Here is a 10,595-nt window from a genome sequence, read left to right on the forward strand (position 1 = left end):
AACCTATGCCCTCTAGTTCTGGACTCCCTGACCCCAGGGAAAAGATTTTGTCTGTTTATCCTATCCATGCCCCACTTAATTTTGTAAACCTCTGTAAGGTCACCCCTCAGCCTCTGACGCTCCAGGGAAAACAGCCCCAGCTTGTTCAGCCTCTCCCTATAGTGTTGCATTTGGTAAGACAAATCAGGGCAGGGTCCTAGGGAGTGTTGCTGAGCAAAGAGACCTTGGAATGCAGCTTCATAGTTCCTTGAAAGCAAAGCCATGGGTAAACAGTGTAATAAAGAAGGTGATTGGTACACTTGTCTTTATTGGTCTGTGCATTGAGTTTCGGAGTTGGGATGTCATGTTCTGGCTGTCCACCAAAGTGGCCATTGGTGAGGACAGCTTGAGAATACAGGGCTCAGTTCTCGTCTTCCTGCTCTCGGAACAATGTTGTTCAACTTGAAAGGAGGCAAAAAAGATTTGCATGGATGTTACCAGGGTTAGAGGGTTTGAGCTACAGGGAGAGGCTGAATAGACTGGGGCTATTTTCCCTAGAGTGTTGGAGGCTGAAGGGTGACCTTAAAGAAGTTTATAAAATCATGAGTGACATTAGTGAGCAAAATTAGGGCGCATGGTATTGGGGGCAAAGTACTAACTTGGATTGAAAGTTGGTTGGCTGATAGGAAACAAAGAGTAGTGATAAACGGCTCCATTTTACAATGGCAGGCAATGACCAGTGGGGTACCGCAGAGATCAGTACTTGGACCGCAACGTTTTACGATATATGTTAATGATATAGAAGATGGTATTAGTAATAACATTAGCAAATTTGCTGATGATACTAAGCTGGGTGGAAGGGTGAAATGTGATGAGGATGTTAGGAGATTACAGGGTGACCTGGACAAGTTAGGTGAGTGGTCAGGTGCATGGCAAATGCAGTTTAATGTGGATAAATGTATGGTTATCCACTTTGGTGGCAAGAACAGGAAGGCAGATTACTATCTAGATATCTGGGTGTTCTTGTACACCAGTCAATGAAGGTAAGCATGCAGGTACAGCAGATAGTGAAGAAGGCTAATAGCATGCTGGCCTTCATAACAAGAGGAATTGAGTATACAATCAAAGAGGTTCTTCTGCAGCTGTACAGGGCCCTGGTGAGACCACACCTGGAGTACTGTGTGCAGTTCTGGTCTCCAAATTTGAGGAAAGATATTCTGGCTATTGAGGGAGTGCAGCATAGGTTCACGAGGTCAATTCCTGGAATGGTGGGACTACCTTACGATGAAAGACTGGAGCACTGGTTTTGTATACCCTTGAGTTTAGAAGACTGAGAGGAGATATGATTGAGACATATAATATTATTAAAGGATTGGACACTCTGGAGGCAGGAAACATGTTTCCGCTGATGGGTGAGTGCCGAACCAGAGAACACAGCTTAAAAATACAGGGTGGACCATTTAGGACAAAGATGAGGATAAACTTCTTCACCCAGAGAGTGGTGGCTGTGTGGAATGCTCTGCCCCAGAGGGCAGTGGAGGCCCAGTCTCTGGATTCATTTAAGAAAGAGTTGGATAGATCTCTCAAGAATTGTGGAATCAAGGATTATGGAGATAAGGCAGGAACACGATACTGATTAAAGATGATCAGCCATGATCATATTGAATGGTGGTGCAGGCTCAAAGGGCAGAATGACCTACTCCTGTACCTATTATCTATTGTCTATAGATACGGTGAATAGCCAACAACTTTTTCCCAGGGCATGTGAGTCCAGAACTCGAGGGCATAGGTTTAAGGTGAGAGAGGTAGGATTTGTAAGGGATCTAAGGAGTAATTTTTTTCATGCAGAGTGTGGTGCATGTATGGAATGAGCTGCCAGAGGAGGTGGTGGAGCCTTGTACAATTACAACATTTAAAAGGCACCTGGATGGGTATATGAATAGGAACGGTTTAGAGGGATATAGGCCAAATCCTGGCAAATGGGACTAGATTAATTTCGAATATCTGATTGGCATGGATGAGTTAAACCGAAGGGTCTGTTTCCGTGCCGAATGACTCTCTGACTAAGTCTCTGGTTTAAATAGACAAAGCTTCTGAGACAGAGGTGACAGTGCTCCCACTGACCAGGTTCCAGTTTGTACAGGGCTCCGCTCTCAGCTGGATGGTTGGGAGTTGGAGCTGATTTTAAGCTGTATATTGGAGAGGAGTAGGCAACCTTTTTGGTCAAAGCCTCCAGAAATGTGAAGGTGAAATTTATGAGCAATTCAGAGCAATGATCTACTCAGTTATTTTGTATCCTGAGTACTAAAACTCAGCATTTAGGGATTGCTGAGAAATATCTGCATTGACTTGGACATTAATTGTACTTTTCAGGTTCCACAGTTTAATGAAGAGTCCAGAAGATTATAGCTTTGGGTTATTTCCCGATCTCATTGTTGCTGTCTACAAGGCTGTGAAGGGCACAGAGTGGAAGAAGTACTTTCCAAAAGAATAGAGGCTGCTCCTGTCTTCAAAGGGTTGCCATCTCTTGAGCGGATATGAGACAGAACCACATGCATGCTTCAGGGCTAGAATGGAAAGAAGGAACTTGCATTTCAATCACAGAATCCCTATTGTGTAGAAGTGACCCATTCGGCCCATCGAGTCCACATTGCCCATCCAAAGAGCATTCCACCCAGCCCCATATGCTATCCCTGTATTTTCCAATGGCTAATCCACCTAGCCTGCTCATCCCTGGACACTATGGGCAATTTAGCATGGCCAATTTACCCAGCCTGCATATCCTTGGACTGTGGGAGGAAACCAGAGCACCCAGGGGAAGCCCACACACAGTGAGAATGTGCAGACTCCACACAGACGTCCCTGAGGCGGGTCCCTGGCGCTGTGAGGCAGCAGTGCTAACCACTGAGCCATCATGCCACCTGAAAAGTTTAGCACTTTTTGTAGGCTGAGGATGTTCTAAAACATTTTACTGTCTGAGATGTGGGCTTGGAACCTGAACAAGGTTACATTTGTGCCACACAACTGCCAGGCAATGACTGTTTCCATCAAGAGAGAATGTAACAATCTCCCCTTGATGTTCAGTGGCTGTGTGGTGTGTGAACACATTGTCTTTAAGAAAATCCACCCCTGTATACAGTGTTGCACTCTACCTGCCAGTTAGTCATCCGTGAGCCTGCAAGCTGCACAAACTGAGATCAATTCATAGAATCCCTATAGCGTGGAAACAGGCCACTTGGCCCAACAAGTCCACACTGAATCTCTGAAGAGCATCCCACTCCCCCACCCTGTTACTCTACATTTTCCCTGACTAACGCATCTAACCCACACATCCCTGAATACCATGGGCAATTTACCTAAACTGTTCATCTTTGGACTGTGGGAAGAGACCAGAGCACACAGAGGAAACCCACACAGACATAGGGAGAATGTGCAAACTGCACACAGATAGTCACCTGAGGCTGGAATCAAACCCAGGTCCCTGCTGCTCTGAGGCAGCAGTGCTAACCACTGAGCCCCCTAACCACACATTATTGCTTGCTGTATTATCTGCTCTATGACTTGTAATGCGTTTTATTGTTTTAAATAAACCAACTCACAGAATTAATGGATTAATTAGGGGACCAGTATCTTCAAAATGTCATGGTGAAAGGCTGGAGAAAACACTGTGCAGATGAGGCCGATTGCACAAGCAGTTTAATCTGCAGGTAGAAAATACGAGTGGCAGTCTTTAATTGTATGAGGCAACATATGAACAAGGAACAAAAGTAGACCACTTGACCCTTTGAAACTGCTCCCCCATTCAATAAGATCGTGGTTGATCTGATTTTAACCTCAACTCTACATTCTTCGATAATGTTCCGTCCCTTCAGTCATCAAGAATCTATCTACCTCTGCCTTAAAAATATCTAAAGATTCTGCATCCACTGCCTTTTAAGGAAGGGGATTCCAAAGACTGACAACTCTGAGAGTAAAAACATGTTTCTGAATCTCTGTTTTGAATGGACTCTCCCTTAATTTTAAACTGTGATCCCTGGTTCTGGATTCTCCCACAAGAGGAAACATCCTTTCCACATCCACCCGGTCAAGGCCCCTCAGGATCTTGCATGTTGCAATGAAGTCATGCCTTCAGTTTTCCTGCACAACAGACCAATGAGCTTTCCTGATGACTTGCTGTACCTACATACTAACCTTCTGTGATTAATGCACAGAGACCCAGATATGGTTCTGGGGACACAGGCTCAAATCCCACCGTGGCAGGTGGGGAATTTAAATTCAAGAACACAATAAATCTGCAATTAAGAGTCTAACGATGACCATGAATCCATGTCGATTGTCAGGAAAACCCCTCTGGTTTACTAACGTCCTTTAGGGAAGGGAACTGCTATCTTTACCTGGTCTGGCCTAGTTGGGAATCCAATCCCACAGTAATGTGGATGACTGTTAACTGCCCTCTGGGGCAATTAGGGGTGGGCAATAAATGCTGTCCTAGTCAGGGATGTCCTCATCCCGTGAATGAATTAAAAAGAAAAACCTGACTTTAAATAATCGACATGACAATTAATTGTAATTAATCATTTGTAATGGATGATCAGCCTTTGTTATAGGCCCTCATTATCTCCTGGATTTATTCTCTTTCCCACCATAAAGCTACTGTTAGGAAACATGGAGACTATTCCTACCAGCTCTTGGATCTCTTCCCTATTTGTGCTGCTTTCCAGAACACAAGCGTCTTCCTGCTCCAACCTCCATTCCTCACCCTCACACTGTTCTCCCTCTCTCCACTCCTGACCTCTCACACTGTTCTGCAGCCTCTGCTCCTCACCCAGGCCTGTTTAAGACCAGGGGTCATAAGATTAAGGTGAAAGTATTTTTTGACCCAGCGTGTGGTGGATATATGGAACATGCTGGCTGAGAGGGTGGTGCAGGATGAAAATCTTGCAAGCTTTAAAAAACATTTGGATGAGCACTTATAATGCCATGACACAGTAGGCTCCAGACAACTGCAGGTAAATGGGATTAGTGTAGTTTAGTGTTTGTTGGTCAGCATGGACATGATGGGCCGAAGGGCCTATTTCTGTGCCGCATGACTCTCGAACCTGGGTCCCTGGCTCTGTGAGGCAGCAGTGCTGTGTCGCCCATATTGAGGGAGGCACACAACAAAATAAGCACAAGGGGCGATAAGAATTCAGCTCTTCCTGTTTTTGAAAGCCCCACCGCCACATCACCCAGTTAGCAAATTAAAACAAACGGTGGGTTATAAGGACAGCTTCCGGCCGGGGTGATGAAGGGGAGGTGTGGTCACTGGTCAGATAACAAAGACATAGGAAAAGAGGGAGTGGACCCAATTAAAATGGAAGGGGAGTGGTGTGGGGGGAATCTGTGAATGGATACTTACCCATCTGACAGAGTCACCTCCACCTGGCAATCTATTATATGCTACATAGAAACATAGAGGATAGGAGCAGGAGTAGGCCATTTGGCCCCTCCAGCCTGCTCTGCCATTCAGTATGATTGTGGCTGATCATCAAGTACATTACTGTAATCCCTCCCTACCCCACATCCCTTAATTCTTTAACCACAAGAGCTATCTCTACCTCCTTCTTGAAAACACAATGTTTTGGCCTCATCCACTTTCTGTGACAGAATTCCACAGGCTCACCACTCTCTGGGTGAAAACATTTTTCTTCATCTCTGTCCTATAGAGTTTTCCCCTTAATCTTAAACTATGAGCCTGGTTCTGGACTTCCCCACCATTGGGAACATCCTTCCTCCAACTAACTTGTCTCGTCCGGTTCCAATTTTACAGCTTTCTCTAAGATTCCCTTCCTTCATTCTTCTAAACTCCAGTGAACACAATCCTCATCAACTCCAGTGAACACAATCCTCTCCTTATACGTCAGTCCTGCCATCACAGAAATCAAATGGCATTCAGTAATTAATATTAATCAACCCATTGTGGGATGTCGTGGAAATTAAATTGACTCAACTCAACTATTAGCAAGAGCAACCAAAAAGAGCTTTATTATATATTTTTTTTAACTTCTGCATTGCAGGGGGACCACATGCACTTGACAAAAATGCCTTGTGCAAGGGTCCTGAGTATAATTCAGATATTCAACTTATACTGTTTCTTATCACACTCTCAAGGACAAAGACTGTGAAGATTTGAGTTGTTATTCTTCTCATTCCCTTGTTGTGGACATACTGTTCTTATATCTTTCTCTTGTTGAATGTTTACAAAGTTGCGCCGAGACAAGCTGTCCCTTGACAGCAGACTTCAGTAAAGTGTCAGAAAGTTTTAATTTTAGTCAAGCACTGTCTTTCAGATTTCAGAGTAAATGGATTTCAGAGTAAATGTTAATTTTGTTAATTTTCCATTACATGGAACACAGACTTTGTAGGTCAGGGTTAGAAGACAATCATTGCTGGTTCTAAAATTCAGGCTTTGGGTGCAGTAATCTCAATGGAATCATTGGATACAATCTTACAACAGCAGAAAGATGGGAGGTGTAGATGGAGGGTGCGGACAGCGGTGTAGACAGTGGGTGTAGATGGTGGGTGCAAACAGAGGGACTAGATAGTGGCTGTGGATACTGGGTGCAGACAATGGGTACAGATGGTGGTGCAGACGGTGGGTGCAGATGGTGTTGTAGACAGAAGGTCCAGACGGTAGTTGCAGATGGTGGTGTAGACAAGAGCAAGACCTTGCGTGGTGACCACATGGGTGGCTGTGTGGAATCACACAGAGAGCAGCCAGTGAGCCTGACACAGTCAGGGACACCCCCTGGTGCTGAAGGTCATGTTGTTGCTGGCAAAGGTCGCATTTCAACCAGAATTGCACTTCCTCCCTACACATTCCCCTCTTGTCCCTACATGCCACACTACAACCCCTGGAGATGCCTGCACCCTGTGCCCTCACTCAGTCTCCATTGACCTTGTCTTCATTAGCCTTGACCCTCCTCCCAAGCACTTACTTGGGCCTTCACTGAAGCTTGAGCCATTTCCTCTGATCCTTGATCATTGATTTGCCGTCTTGGAACTGTCTAACCTAGTCACCATTAACCTGCACTGCCCTTTCAGCATGGAGCATAGATTGATACAGCACAGAAAAGGCCCTTTGGCCCATTGAGTCTGCACTGACATAACTACCGCTAAAGGCATTCTAATCCCAATTTCCTGCACTTATCCCAAATCCTTGCATATTATGATATTTAAAGGTTGTAAGGTTTCCATCCTCCACTACCTTCCCTGACAGAGGGTTGTGTGTTTATAATTCATATCACGTCAGGCTCACGGAGTTTAACAAAAGCTCCTGTTCTTTAATGTGTGGTATGGTGGCTCAGTGGTTTGCACTGCTGCCTCATAGCACCAAGGACCTTTGTTCGATTCCAGCCCGAGGTGACTGTCTTTGTGGAGTTTGCACGCTCCCCCGTGTCTGTGTGGGTTTCCTCCGTGTGCTCGAGTTCCCTCCCACAATCCAACGATGTGCAGGTTAGGTGAATTGGCCATTCTAAAATTGCCACAGTTATCAAGAATCTGTCAGTCAGGGGAGATGTTGAGTAAAAGGGTAGGGGAATGGGTCTCGGGGAGTCTGTCTTCAGAGGGTTGGTGATGGCTTGTTGGGCCAAATGGCCTGTTTCCACACTGTGACAGTCTGTGGATTCTGTGACAGTCCATTCCAGATTCCCATCACCCAGAATGAAAATCTTATTTCCCAAATCTCATTTGTGATGTTTGTAATGAAACCATTCATTTTGTCTTGTCTTGTTTAGCTCTTGTGCTCCTTGTTCGATAAATGTTTTTTTTTCAATAAAATATGAGTTCCTTGATGGGCTGTTAACCTTGTCCAATCAGGGAGCCCTGGCTGACAGATAAAAAAGGGTGTGTTGCATGTCTGAAGACCTCCTCGTGGGTCTGCTCCTGGGCCTGGCCAAACTGGCCATAAACAAGTCCAGGCAGCAGACCGTGGAGGGGGTCTTTAGGGCCGACTGCCTGCCCCTCTTCTGCGGTTACGTTAGAGCCCGTGTGTCCTTGGAGAAGGAGCACGCGGTGTCCACCAAAACCCTGAGTTGTTCAGGGAGAGGTGGGCGCCGCAGGGAGTGGAGTGCATCATTTCTCCCTCCAACTCTATTTTGATTTAGTCCCTACCCTCCCCTTCACTGTTTTGATCACACGGCATTGCCCTCTGATGTGAAGGGCAGTGTTTGTCACTGGCCACCCGGGTGTTTTCCTATCTTCCTGGTGGTGGAAATTGAATAAAGATTCGTGCACTTTGTGTCTTCCACTGTGTCTCACACCTGCACACACACACCATGGGTGCTGGGGGAAAAAATAAGCACTACCGCACTTAGGTGGTAGTGTGGGGGTTTAAGAAGAAAAAAGAAAAAAAAAGAAAAGAAAAAAAAAAAAAAAGGGTGTGTTGCATGTCTGAAGACCTCCTCGTGGGTCTGCTCCTGGGCCTGGCCAAACTGGCCATAAACAAGTCCAGGCAGCAGACCGTGGAGGGGGTCGTTAGGGCCGACTGCCTGCCTCTCTTCCGCGGTTACGTTAGAGCCCGGGTGTCCTTGGAGAAGGAGCACGCGGTGTCCACCAACACCCTGGAGTTGTTCAGGGAGAGGTGGGCGCTGCAGGGAGTGGAGTGCATCATTTCCCCCTCCAACTCTATTTTGATTTAGTCCCTACCCTCCCCTTCACTGTTTTGATCACACGGCATTGCCCTCTGATGTGAAGGGCAGTGCTTGTCACTGGCCACCCGGGTGTTTTCCTATCTTCCTGGTGGTGGAAATTGAATAAAGATTCATGCACTTTATGTCTCTCACTGTGTCTCACACCTGCACACACACACACCATGGGTGCTGGGGAAAAACATAAGCACTACCGCAGTTAGGCGGTAGTGTGGGAAAAAGAAGAAAAAGAAAAGGAGAGTATTGCAGGTCTGAAGACCTCCTCGTGGGTCTGCTCCTGGGCCTGGCCAAACTGGCCATAAACAGGTCCAGGCAGCGGACCATGGAGGGGGTAGTTAGGGCCGACTGCCTGCCCCTCTTCCGCGGTTACGTTAGAGCCCGGGTGTCCTTGGAGGAGGAGCACGTGGTCTCCACCAACACCCTGAGTTGTTCAGGGAGAGGTGGGCGCCGCAGGGAGTGGAGTGCATTATTCCCCCTCCAACTCTATTTTGATTTAATCCCTGCCCTCCCCTTCACTGTTTGATCATACAACATTGCCCTTCTGTGAAGGGCATTGCTTGTCACTGGCCACCCGGTGTTCTCCTATCTTCCTGGTGGTGGAAATTGAATAAAGATTCGTGCACTTTGTGTCTTTCACTGTGTCTCACACCTGCACACACACACCATGGGTGCTCAAAAAAAAGAAAAAAAAAAGGGGAGCATCTGAAGGAGTGATACTCTGGTATCTGACTCTGAATAACAACCTGCCAACCAACGCCCTCCTTCTGTCCCCCTCAATCTCCCCATGCTTACTCTTGATGCCTCTTTGATACAGCCTGTGCTGCCTTTGGGAGAGGTTGGCCTTCCCTCCATTCCTGATGAAGAGTTTATGCCCAAACCATTGATTATCCTGCTCCTCGGATGCTGCCTGACCTGCTGTGGTCTCCCAGCAACACACTCTTGACTCTGATCTCCACCATCTGCAGTCTTCACTTTCTCCTTCCCTCCAGCACCTAGGAAAGTGGAGCATAGTCCCACTCGCTCATTACAGACAGAGATGACTGGTGGTGTGTTTAACCTGAGGGTTACCACAGCTGAGGCAGGGGGAGTGAAGGTGGCACCTTTGTGGTGGTAGCACCCTTCATTAATCCACTGCAATCCCTCTTGAAGCTGCAAGAATTCAACCTCACTCACTGCTCCCTTCCCTGTAAGGTAATATTGATGTATCTAGTTTAGAGCTAATTGACCATTGAAATACGACTATGGCTAGTCAGCATTGGCTGAGCAGACAGCCACTACTGCAATGATCCCAGCTCCAGAAAGTCCCCTTGTAATTGGGGTGCACTGCCTCTGAAATCCCTCCCTTACCGAGAATACACTCTCAGTATTCATTTTTCTCAACTGCCAGCTCAATTTCACTGCAAATGCTGTGAACAATGATCCTGCCCCACTAGCTGCCTGATGAAGGAGCAGTGCTCCGAAAGCTTGTACTTCCAAAGAAACCTGTTGGACTATAACCTGGTGTTGTGTGATTTTTAACTTTGGCCACCTCAATGTGCTGCCATCTCAGACTGAATTGTTTTTCTTCCGAGACTTGACAACATTAAAGCCTAATCTTCAATCCCCATCACAAAGCCCATTCTCTACCCATCACTCAGAGACAATACCTCAGAGACACCGACAGGCAGCACAGAGTAACACACTCCCACTCATTGAGATACAAAGTTAAAAATCACACAACACCAGGTTATCGTCTCACAGGTTTAATTGGAAGCACACTAGCTTTCGGAGCGCCGCTCCTTCATCAAGGGAGTGTCCTCCACAACCACCTGATGATAGAGTGACTATAACCAGGTGTTGTGTGATTTTTAACTTTGTACACCCCAGTCCAACACCAGCATCTCCGAATCATTGCATTGCCTACAGCCAGTGCAGAATAACACACACACA

This window comes from Chiloscyllium plagiosum, unplaced genomic scaffold (genome assembly GCF_037043375.1).
Source record: "Chiloscyllium plagiosum isolate Xiang-an unplaced genomic scaffold, Cpla_swu_hap1 HiC_scaffold_9, whole genome shotgun sequence".
NCBI lineage: Eukaryota > Metazoa > Chordata > Chondrichthyes > Orectolobiformes > Hemiscylliidae > Chiloscyllium > Chiloscyllium plagiosum.